The 13,247-nt window shown below is 31.8% G+C and overlaps 1 long non-coding RNA gene across 1 annotated transcript in view; it reads right to left on the bottom strand.

Moving 5' to 3' along the window:
* Nucleotides 1–13,247, bottom strand: part of LOC105484609 (uncharacterized) — a 52,494-nt gene that overhangs the window by 19,838 nt on the left and 19,409 nt on the right. Inside the window, exon 2 of the long non-coding RNA XR_011608583.1 lies at nt 2,800–2,946. This is a non-coding gene — a long non-coding RNA (uncharacterized lncRNA). The remainder of the gene's footprint in view (nt 1–2,799; nt 2,947–13,247) is intronic.

The raw sequence follows: 13,247 nt of genomic DNA, 5'->3' as shown, positions 1-13,247 counted from the left end.
ATTATCTCTCTTTAGATCCATTAATATTTGTTTTACAGTTGGGAGCTCTGGTGTTGGGTGCATAGATATTTATAATTATTATATTCGCTTGCTGAAATTGACAACTTTATATAGTGGCATTCCTTATCTTTTATTTACAGCCTTTGATTTATAGTCTAATTTATCTGATATAAGTATCCCTACCCTTCCTTTTTTGCTTTGGTTTTATAAAATATCTGTTCAACCCTTAACTTTCAGTCTTTGTTTTTCTTTCTACATGAAGTGGGTTTCCAGTACAATTTTGCTGTGATTTGATATATTATTGCACTAAGGTTGCCAGTTATTTGCGGGAATAACTGACAAACTTACAAGTGTGAGTCTTTCAATTCATAAAATGTACTTAATTATTTCAAATGTCCCCCTCAAATTTGTTTTTAATGTAGTAGACTTACATATCTTTAGTTACCTTTATTCCTTATTTACAGATATCAATGAACATTTGTGCATCATTTTCTATTGTTTGTATTACTGTTAATTAAAATTAAAATTTCTTTTTACATTTATTTTTTACTTTCATAAATAACTGGTAATATGAGATCTGACCTCTTAACATATATTTAAGTATAGAGTATAGCATTTGAAGATATCTAGGACTTTCATACTTTTATAGCTGAAACTTTACTCTCATTAAATAGCAACTCCCCATTACCTTCCCTCCCTAAACCCTGGAAACCACCATTATTCTTTCGGCTTTTATAAGTTTGACTGTTTCGATAACCCATATAAATGGAATCTCATAGTATTTGTCTTTCAATATCACTTAGCATATTTTCCTCAGAGTTCATCCATGTTGTTGCATATAACATGAGGATTTTTCTTTTTTAAGGCTAAATAATATTCTATTGAATGTACATACACATTTTCTTTATTTTAGATCTTTTAAAATTTATTTCAATGATGTTTTCTGACATTCATTGTAAAAATCTTACATTTCTCATGTTAAATGCATTCCTAAATATTGTGTATTTTACGCCAAGATAAATATAATTATTTTCTTAATTTTATTTCAGGTTGTCATTGGTATGATAGATAGATAGATAGATCGATAGATACACACACAGATAGATGATTTGTGTACAATGATCTTGTACACTGCAACCTTGTTGAACTCATTTACCAGGATTAACTTTAATTTTTTGTATATTCTTTAGAGATATTTACTATAAATATGGTTATATCATCTGTAGATAGAGGTGGTGTACTTTTAACTGTCTTTCTTTCTCTCTCTTTTATCTCTGCCATTCTGTCTGTTTTTCCAACTTAATTTAACTAGAATTTTCATCAACATCTTGAATAAAATTGGTAAGTTCAGGCATCCTTCAACATTAACAGAAATTTAAAAGAAATTGACTCCAACCCTCATGGATGACTTGAAGGGGTTAAAGACTTCAGTGAGCAAGTAACTAAATGTGTGGTAGAAACAGCAAGAGAACTAGAATTAGAAGTAAAGCCCGAAGATATAGCTGAATTGCTGCAATCTCATGATAAAACTTAAAAGGATGAGTAGTTGCTTCTTACAGATGAGCAAACACATTAGTTTCTTGAGATGAGATGTACTGTAGGTGAAGATGCCATAAACATTGTTGAAATGACAAAAATGATTAAGAATATTATATAAAATTATTTGATAAAGCAGTGGCAGGGTTTGAGAAGATTGATGTTGATTTTGAAAGAAGTTCTACTATTGGTAATATGCTACCAAACAACATTGCATGCTACAGATAATTTTTTTGTGAAAAGAAGAGCCAATCAATGCAGCAAACTCAATTTTTTTTAAACTGCCACAGCCATTCAAACCCTCAGCAGCCACTACCTTAATCAGTCAGTAGACATCAACATTGAGGCAAGACCCTCCACTAGCAAAAAGATTACAACTTGCTGAAAACTAAGATAATCTTTAGCTTCTTTTAAGCAATATAGTGTTTTAAAATTAAGATATGTTCATTTTTTAGATATAATGTTATTGCATACTTGATAGTCTATAATACAGTGTAGACATATATTTTTATGCACTGCAAAACCAAAAATTTGACTGACTCACTTTTTTTGACATCTTTGTGCAAATGGAAAGTTTGATGAACAATTGTTCACTCTCTAAACTCAGACTATGGATCTCAACGATTTCAAGTTTAAAAATAACATAAACTAAAGTCTCTGAAAATGCTATTAAGTATATTTAAAAATCAATAAATTTTAAGGTATCTGAAAATCATAGTAAATACCTCTGAGTTCACATAGTAGGGTTCAAATGCTTTATTTAATGAAAATCTACTTAAGAACAAATTCAAACTTACTTTTCACAATATTCATAGTTTTTTGTTTTTTTTTTTCAAAAGAAGAAGGTGATGCATGATGATTGCTTGCATCTTTGCCTTGCATTGTTCCACCTCTACTCCATATTGGAAGTCTAGGATTAAAGTCTTTAAATGAGTCAATCTTATCATTGATGACAAATTAGACATGCCTGGAGATCTTTTAAAAGGTGTAAACATGGTATCTCTGCATATTCTTCAAGTTCAAAAGAAGATTTTGAAGTACATGTGTAGTTTAATATCACAAAGTTAAGCTACTGACCACAGAGATTAAGGTTCCAAACATCAGGCTGTACTCTTGTATTTTCAAAAAAAAAAAAATGATAAATAAATAAATAATCAGGTTTGACAATACTAACTTTGGAGAAAATTAATAGCAACAACCTGATTATGACATAAAAACCAGCTGCAATTAAATAAACAGCGATTTTAAGGCCTCTTTATTTACCTCAGTTGTCTGATATATCACTTATTCACATATGTCCTCCATCTGTCCTGACCTCCATGAAAGGAAAATGCCCATTTGCTTGTGGTTCAGGCTGCAAACAGTAGGGCTGGATGGTCTAGATTGCATCCCAGTCCTACTTCTTCATTCCTGTGAAATCATGAGTGAGATACTAGAATCACTCTGTGCTTCAGTCTCTTCTTTCGGAAATTAGATTAGTAGTAATACTTACCCATTATGGTTGCTGATTCAATAAGTTGAAAAGTGGTTAGGATAGTGTCTATGACACCAGGGTACAACAAATGTCTGCTACTAAAGAGTTACTTCAGAATTACTGATTGCACCCTCCCAAATTTACATTTTAGTTTACTGAAACCACAACATTAAAACTTCTGAAAATATTTATTTGATTGAATAATTTACATTAGCCATTATATCTTCATAATATAAATTACTTTCCAATTGGCATAAAAGTATATTTTAGCAAATCTCTGTTACAATGCACCTATTTCCAGACCATACAGTAGCTCCCTCTCCTTATATTTACAATTTAGGGAACTAAATTAGAAAAAGTGCAGAACATAATATCTTGCAGATTTCACTAATCCTCTCAATAAATGGTATTTACTCTATACGTATTAGAAGCTCAGAAAGCAACAATGATATTCAAGGGCAATAGTTTAAGACAGTGAAGAATGAAGGCACAGGGCAGATAAAGTTTAGAGAGAAAACATGTGAAAAGTGCCTTGTACTAGGCCAAACACTGAGTTAAATAAATGGTAAAAATAAAGCCAAAGCTATCTACCCAACAAAATGTAACATAAGCCCTCATAAATCTATGGACTTGTTGAAAATTGTATTGCAACAATTGTGTGTAAGGCATGCATGCCAGGATAGAGTTAACTTGTGGCTACACTGTGGTAATTCTACTCTTATCTCAAGGGATACTTGGAATTCTGGTATACACTCTGGGCCAGTAGAAAAATAAAATATACCAGCTAGTGACTTATAATATTTTAAACTAAAATCACTCCCAAAAGTACTCTGAATTAGCTCTTACTTACTGTTTATCGTAAAGGTGTGGATTAATGGTATGCACCTGCCTTATACAGTTGTGTAACTGTGTAGCCTGGGTGTTACTATGTGGTCAGTGGGGAATAATAGGCTATTAGGTTAATATATACCTTGTTCCCTGAGTAGGGTGTGTCTCAATATCTTACTGGTTCTCACTATGAAAATAAAGTGCATCTTGTGCTAAGGAAAATCCTTGCAAGGTTCCCCTGGAATTCTTGGAACTTTCTTCTCTTTCTTTCCTTCCTTCTTTCCTTCCCTTCCCTCCCCTGCCTCCCTCCCTCCCTCCCTCTCTCCCTCTCTCCTTCTCTCTCTCTCTCTTTCTCTCTTTCTTTCTTTCTTCTTTCTTTTCTTGAGATAGGTTCTCACTATAATGCCCAAGCTGGAGTGCAGGGGCGTGATCATGGCTCAGTGTAGCTTCAACCTTCTAGTCTTCCCACCTCAACCTCCTGAGTAGCTGGAACTATGGGCATGTACCACCATGCCCATCTGTTATTTATTTATTTTTTTTAGGAGATGGGGTCTCACTGTGTTGCCCAGGCTGGTCTTGAACTCCTGGGCTCAAGGATTCCTCCTGGCTGGGCTTCCCAAAGGGCTGGAATTACAGTCATGAACCAATGTGCCTGTCCTCCTTAGATCTTTCTTTTTTGGGTTTTCATTCTTTTGCTGTACAATATTCTTAATCTTTATAAGTACACCCTGTCAAAACTCATGACTTTTTTCAATTCTACAGTTAGTTCCATTAACAAGAAGACTGTAATAATTTTTGACGATGTAATATAAATTATGGCTATGGCTTCAGTTTAGGAGCAGAAAGAATAAAAGGGAGATGAAGAACCTCAAATGCCAGGCAATAATCCATTTAATTCTGGTTTCAAGCTATTCAGACACTGAGACCACTAATAGGAGAAAAATATATATCAAGAAAATTTGAGGTAAATCCAGAGCTAGATGCTTTATAAAAGATTTAAGCACAGCAGAAACCAATCAAGAATGTGGTAGCATGGCTGCTTTTCATGCATTTGGCAAAAATCAAAGTAACTTAGAGCTGAAGGCTTCCAGGTCTATGAGTTATACGGATGATCCTGTCAGTAAGGATGATAGGGATGACAGGGAGACTTCATAAGGACCAATCAAAATAAGGAGATAGTTAATCAAAATTAATTTAAGTTGTTACATTGTGAATGATCTGTGCCAGTTCTTGATGTGAAATTATTGGGCTACATTTTATGTGTTGATGAGAACAGCGCTATTACTCTTTCATTTAATACTCCTAAATGGAAGAAAAGGTTTGACGTACTTATCAGCTTCAAAATGCTAATAAATGGGCAAACTGCTAATCTGTTGATCGGGATAAAGTCGAGGAAACATAAATTGTATCCTCACAAGGTGAATTATCCAAGTACAATCATGGATAGTAAACTGAATACTTTTTGGCAATTTTTTGTGTAATTATTTCAGTGTGAACTAGATCAGGAATGATAGAGAGATAGACAGCAAGAGCAACACAGAGATATATCCTATATATCATGCAAAATTGAAGGAATCACGTCTTATTTGGGGGATATTTCAAGCAATATGTATAACCTAGGAATAGTATGAGTGGTGGCAGAGAGGAAATGTTAAAATGTGAGATTATGAAAGTAAATATAAATACGTGTTAATACCACAATTGAATATTTTACATTGTGCTAGTAAGTTTGGAACTTATTAAAAGTACAGAACTTTTAGTAATGTAGTGATAAAATCAAATTCATTCCTTAGGAAACAAAAAAGAATGTGGGATTGATATTAAAGTAGAAAGCAGACAAATGTTGACCAGAAGGGTCTCAATTTTTAAAATACAATACTATTTCAAATGAAACGAAGAGAGAGAAAAGACATAATTAAGACAGTAGCTATATGCATGGAAAGTTTAAACAATTTAGGCAGATACTGATAGCGTACAAACAATGGAAGCTGGTATTGGGTAGATACAGAAGAAGAGGAAGAAATGAAAGACAATTCCAGGTGCCTACTTTGGAAAACAGATAATTTACTTAATAAGAGGAGTAGATTTGAGAATCCTAATATCCATTTTTGATTAATTAAGCACCTATGGTTTAACAGTTTAAATTACTCTTGTGATAAAACATTGAGCAAAGTATAATACTAACACAGTTTTATTTCTCTCTTGCAATAAAATCTAAGTTCATCCCAATGTGTCAGTAGAAACAGAAGGTAAAAGGGAGACTGATAAAGGGATACTAAATTTAAGAGGTCTTCCTCTCTCGAAATATTTTTGTTATATTATTTAAAATTTCTGATCTCTGAATTTCTTGAAACTTTTGGAATTATAGTAAAATTTGAATTCATAAATATCTTTATATAATATATAATGTTCTTGTAAAGATTGAGTCACTACAATCTAGTCACATGTTAACCTGACACGGTTAAATCAAATTGTTTTATTCAAATCATTTAGGTGATATTAAAGTCTCTGTGAAAATAGAAATTGAAATTACCTATAACGAGAAAGAGAGGAATTTGTAGAACAGACCATTTAGAGGAATGGAGAATATCATGGCAGAATATGAACTTTTAAGAGTCTCTAAATTTACTGCAATCCAACCACAATGACTTCTATTGTTTTTCTCTCACACAGTATCCAAACTTGTTCTACTTTAATATCTTTATATTGCAATTCCTTCTTCTGATATTCTTACCACCATGTTTTCAAACAAGCTAGATAAAAGTGGGGACATGTAAAATATAACTTTATGTTATTCAGGTATTAGCTCAAGTATCAGTTCCTGATTACACAAGTCACACCCTCACCCACTCCTCCCATCTTGTGACATTCTAAAAATATTGCCTAGAAAGATAATGGGCACAAAATAAAATCTCGATAATTCTGTTAAATAACTGAAAAAAAAATAGAAAACTACATCTTTGGTTAAAAAAATAAGAAAAAATTTAGTTCATTGACACAGGAACTCAGTTCTCAGTGCATTTGGGGTATTTCATTAGTTGCCATTTTTATACACTAACATGTACTTTGCAGCCTGGAGAAATGTACAGAATGCAAGCTTTGGAAACAACTACATTTAGGACTTAATATTGGCTGCAAAAAATAGAACAGTCTAGATAATTTTCTGTGATTCAGTTTCCTTAATTACAAAAAGGAAGTATTTTTAATAATTTTATGAAAATTTAATGAAACATTTTCTATGGCAGATATAAGACCATATATACCTAAACCTAACTTTAATTCTTTTCTTCTCTGACTCAACTTTATTTATAAATTGCTACACATAATTTAAAATATTATAACCACAAGAAAATTGACTCTTAAATTACAATGACCAACTCCAAAACAGAATTTTGTGAAACTCATTTTGAACCGGTGCTTTATTTAAATTTAACTTTTTATGCTTTTGTTCATAATCCTTTTTTTCTCTAAAACTAAAAATATTTTCCATGTACAACTCTTACCATCACTGCAACCACACTAAAAGATTATAAAGTCATTTATTCTTATACTTGAATAAAACATTTTAAACATGTAATAAGAATGGCATATTTATAACATCAGTTTAATGAGACAATTTTTAAATTAAGCTTAGTATGTGGATGAAAATTTCTTAGTTAATGGAATGTTGTCTGCACTTTTTATTTGGAGTTGGAAGGTGAATGAGCTATTGTTTAGAATTGTGCAATGAATTATAGAAGCCAGATCTTTACTCAAAAATAAACAAACGAGTTCTGTGTATAATCTATACTACTTTTCAGGCTAAATGCTCAATTTTCTTTGACTCATCTATTGGTTTAAGCACTAGCCTCTGGTTCTTCATACAATATAAAGATTTGTGAAAGTATTTAAATAATTATAACCAAAGTAGTTTAAACTACTGCATCACTTGAGAGACAGTCTTTTACAAAATATTAAATTGATTAACTTGAAAAGACTAGATTTGATGCAATTGGAAGTAAACTGTGTTTTAAATTTAAAACAACTTCATGTTCTCTAGGTATAAACTAAGTAATTTTCTTTAAGTCAGTAATATTTGTAAATACACTTTCAGACCATATAAGAACAGAGGAAAAGTCCTAAGAAATTATAAATGCACAACTAAAAATCACTGTGGGTGTTAATCCTGTTACGAATGAATTATGTTGCATCTTTCAGGTATGTAAAAATGAGTTTAGTTATTTTGTCATTGTTTAGCAGTAAGAGTAATATTTTTATTTTTACTATTAAATTATGATTATCATTTCCAACTGGTTCAAAAAAAAAATCACAGTGGTCTCTCTGTATCCTCAGGAGATATGTTCTAAGATATCCATGAATAGTATCAAAACCTATATGTACTATGCACTAATTTCTATTCCTCCATCACAATTTCACAGACGATTAATTCTAACCATCTGTTTTAGCAACCTCAGTATATGATGTTTTTTTCTTTAATTGTCAGGAATTTTCACCTATTCACTTAAAGGAACCACATTATGGCTTCTCTTTGGCACACCCAAATTGCCAGAATCTTGTACCTTTGGGACATTAATAAGTAAAATAAGGATTACTTTAACACAAGCACTGTGATATTGTGACAATCAATTTTATAACCGAGATGCCAACTCGGTGACTAACATGCGATAGCATGTGCAATGTAAATATGCTGGACAAAGGGATGATTGCCATCCCATGTGAAATGACAGACAATTTTACCATGCCTCTCAAAATAGTATGCAATTTGCAACTTACTAATTGTTCATTTCTGAAATTTTCTATTTAATGTTTTTGGCGCACAAATGACTATGGGTAACTGAAACCATGGAAAATAAAACCACAGATAAAAAGGGACTACTGTGTACCTGTAGTTTGGCTATCTAACTATGCAAGAAATCACCTGTCCTGCTCAGAGTCAAAGAAGTTTAATTTCTAAAAGACTTACCAAGGAGCTTTCAAATAGCCATGCATTAAAAAAAAATTAGACGAGGTATCTAACATATGTATTTTTTAATAGTAAAAAATCAAATTACAATTAATATGTGCATAGAAGGAGCATTTGCATTTTTAAATGAGTGATAATTAAAATAAAAAAAAGAAGGTGCTTTTTGAATAAATGCTTGTATTTACAGAACACCTGGCTCACATTTAAAATTTGTCTTTTTTTGACATCACACCGTCATCCTCAGGATTCTTCCTATGAACATGACAGATTTAACTCCAGAGGTGCAGAAATAGACAGTGGTAAATGCCTACATTTGATTAATATATGTATTTTCTGGTATTTAGTATATTAAAGCTTGGTTAAACCAAAATACTATATGTGGATCAAACTATACAAAAGATAATTATTTTCTTTCTTTTTTCTTGCTAAGTGTTATGTGCTAAAATATTCATGTTCATCTAAAGATTTGCATTTTCTGACAAATAATAATGGCCTTATTTCGGGTGATATGCACATACTCAATGCAAATTAAACAATTCAACCATTTAACCTTGAAATATACCTAATATCTTAGATGCAGCAATTCTACAGAGAAATATGTAACACCCAGGGAATAAAAGAAAGTACAATCATGCAAATATTAAAGTGTAATTCACTATATATTAAGTATATCTCCAGCAATTACATTCTCTTTAGCTTTATCTTCTTAATTATTTAGGAATTAATGTACTTCTGGTAAACACAAAAAGTTAAACAAAAATATATTCAGTCCCCATCTCACAAAATTCCACTCAAAATGTAAGGGAATATTTAATTAATTCATACACAAGGACAATGGAAATGGAAGTGTGAATGGCAGCTACAAAATGTAAAAAACCAAAAGAAGTACCTTTGATGAAAAGGCCATGTACTGCTGTAATAGTTAGGTTAAAACAGGCAAAGCCATGCCACAGAGTTCTAGTTAACTTCAGGAAGGCTAAAGGCACCAACTACCTTTGAAAGTAGATGAATATAGGTCTTAAGATCAGAATAATAACTTAAAGTTTGTTTAAATGTTCTTAGATTTCCAGGTTTTTTCTTTCATAGCACAGGTAAAAGCAATTACCTCTCCTCTACTACGGCATAAACCTAGATTTATGCTGTGAAGCATTTAAACCAGGGAGGCTATGGACTCTGATATTAGTATAGCAGGGATACCATACTGAAGTAGGAATACATGGTCAATGAAATGCACTATCCTGAAATAAGGAAAACATTTCCCATCTTCAATCAACTTTGATAAAAATGACAGCCAGATGTCAATACCCCAAAGTGGAACACTGGAAAACTCTTCTATGGGAAGATTATTAATACATAAAAAGAAAAGCTTACACATCTTAGGCAATGTTTCCCAAGGGCACAGATGAGATGGAAGCCTACTAGTTGACATGCTTTTAACAGAACTAGAGAATATTGATATTGAGTCTGCTTTTTATTTCTCACTCCTGAATATAATTGGATAGCTAAATTTCAACAGATGTTTGAGGACAGTCCATAATAAGAAAAAAGAGGCCAAATAACAAATGGCAAATATAGGGAGGTGGAAATTCATAGAAACCAGAAAGAAATGTGCGGGACAGGAGGGAGTAAAGATAATGCAATCTTAAGTCTGTGAGCAATAGCCTTAGAGAGGATATTTCATATGTGGAAAAATAATCCTTAATAAGGGACAACAAATACATATATTTGAAAATATAGATATAAACGTAAATAGAGATAGAGCTATCTAAAATCTTAGATATGGTTAAATCAAGCCAATTAACACATCCATCTCCTCACTTACCTATCATTTTTTTATGGTGAGATATTTGAAATTGCTCTTATTTTAAAATATGTAATAAATTATTATTCACTATAGTCTCCCCACTGTGCAATAGATCTTAAAACATATTTCTCTTATCTGAAAGCTTATATCCTTTACCACAGAGCTCCATATTCCTCACTTCCCTACCTCTCCAGTCTCTGATAAACATAATTTTACTCTCTACTTTTATGAGTGAGACTTTTTAATATTTCACATTGTATGCATATATCAGGACATCACATTAGACCCCATAACTTTATACATTTAAATTTGTCAGTTACAAATATTAATAGAAATATCTCAGAAATAAAAATATGAGATGATTAAAATAAAGTTGAGGATAATCATAAGCAAATGATCAAGATGGTATTTGACTTCTCAAAAGAAGCAATTAAGTCTATAAGTCAGTGAAGCAAAATTATAAATATTCTAACAAAATGGTTTTGAATCATCTGGCCAATCAAATTTAAAAAATAATGTACGGGTATATTTAGGTGACATTTCAGGTATTCAAGATTTTATTTTACTTTCCATAATCCATTAATAGAAGACTATTGGAGTATGAGCTCTATCAAAAGATTAATCTAAAAAGAGGAATAAATATGGTTCAAGTTACAGGATATCCAATACAAGACTACTGGATTTTATGTTTGTACCAGGAATAATTTTTGTTAGGTATATTGTCAATGAAGCATTTTGCAGAGCAGAAAATGTTCTGTCTTGACCTAGTGGTTAAAAGGATTTAGAGAAAAAATATACTTGACTATACATTAAGATTTTAAGTACTTTAATGTATTTTTAGTTATACCTCAACATGAAGTAAATAAACCAAAGCAACAAAAGAAATGAAGATAGTATTAAAATGAATCTAATCAATATGGAGGATCTAAAATGTTGTTATTAACATAACTAGCATGCCAGCAGGATGGATGGGATGTTTGGAATTTGATGGGTTTCCCTCTCTCTTCTAATGTCTCTTTTCCATTTGACTTCTCTCTCTTCATTACTGCAGTTGACTATTTTCCAAAAGCATAAAATGAAAGCATCAAAGGCTACATTTAAGGGCAAATAACAGCACCTCTATTGTATGTTTTTGAAAAACTGAGTCACAGGGAAGAAGGAATGAACTCTAACTCCTGATGGGATGAGTGGTATACAAAGCAAAGATGGAAAAATCTGTTACTAGCTACATTTAGCCCATATGCTATCATGTGAATACTGTGATGGCAGCTCATCCAGTTTTACTGTTTACACAAATTCATCTTATGAATATTCCACAAGATTCTTTCCTCTCTCCCTCTCTTCTTTCTTTCCTTCCCTCTTTCCTTCCTTGTTTCCTTCTTCTCCCTCCTGCCTTTTCTACATTTCTCACTCCCCCTTTTTCTATTTCTTACTGTTTATTTACTCATTCTTTCTTTTAAATATGTAGCTTGCATTCTTTCCAACTTTCTTTGTTTTCTTACAAATAATGCCGTAATACTATTTTACGGTGTAATACTGTATACCTATGTCACAATGCAAAGTGATAAAATTAAATCAGAACATGTAAGTAGGAGGAAAATTAATATCATAGCATATGTACAACTTCAAATTATTAGATAATGTTTAATTTTATCCAAGTTGCTTATCCAAGTTTGTTATCACTTAAGCTCTCAGTGATCATGTGTGAGAGCTCTGATCCCAATCATTCTGGCTAAAGCTTGTTATGTTCGGATTTTTGTTTTATTTTGACTATTTTAGTGGGTATGAAACATTGTTAATTGGCTTTAGTTTTATCTTTTGACTATTTTAGTGGGTATGAAACATTGTTTATTGGCTTTAGTTTTATTTTCATAATAACTGGGAAAATTAAGTATATTTTCATATGTTTGATGATAATTTTTGTGTCCTCTCTGGGAAAAAAAAAAATATTCATGTGTTTTTACCATATTTTTTTGAAAGACATGGTATATCATCCCAATTATACTCTTTTCACAGGCATAAAAATTCTTCTGACTTTCTTTTTGGAATTATATATCCTTCCCTACTGAGCTAATATGCCAGTTTGATCATATTTTAAATATTTACACATTTAAACAACACAATGTTTTCTTTTCATTTCAAATGTAAACAGAAATACAAATTTAAAATGAGCCTTAATTCTCTCTCTTGAAAGTATAGAAAGACATTTCCTTTCCCTCCTATTTCTCTGAGCACTTATTTTAGAAAACTTTTCACTGTAAATACATTCTCCTCTCTTTGAAATGTGTATAAATCCTTTTGAAGACTACACAGGACTTTTGCTAGCTTTGTGACTCAGGACTAGCTTTTTCAAAGACCTTGGAATCATCTCTTTGAAATGCAAACATCAAGGAAGGTAACACCCCTACCTTCCAGTTTCAGTGTAAGGGTAGAAGTCTAACTTTGTGAGTTCCTTGCTCCAAACTGCAAAACTATCTCCTGTTACAAAGATACAGAGAAGTTGGTTAGTCCTGTGGATAAAGTCAGTTACCTAAATAGATGGTAAGTTTAAATTGCTAGGTAAGTTTAAATAAACTATGTGTGACAAATGTTGCTTGTGAAGTCCTCTTACTTGAGGACTAGTTGTTGTTTATCTTAAAAAC

This window comes from Macaca nemestrina, chromosome 1 (assembly GCF_043159975.1).
Source record: "Macaca nemestrina isolate mMacNem1 chromosome 1, mMacNem.hap1, whole genome shotgun sequence".
NCBI lineage: Eukaryota > Metazoa > Chordata > Mammalia > Primates > Cercopithecidae > Macaca > Macaca nemestrina.
The sequence above is the reverse complement of the archived record's forward strand: the minus strand, read 5'-3'. Positions and strand labels throughout refer to the sequence as shown.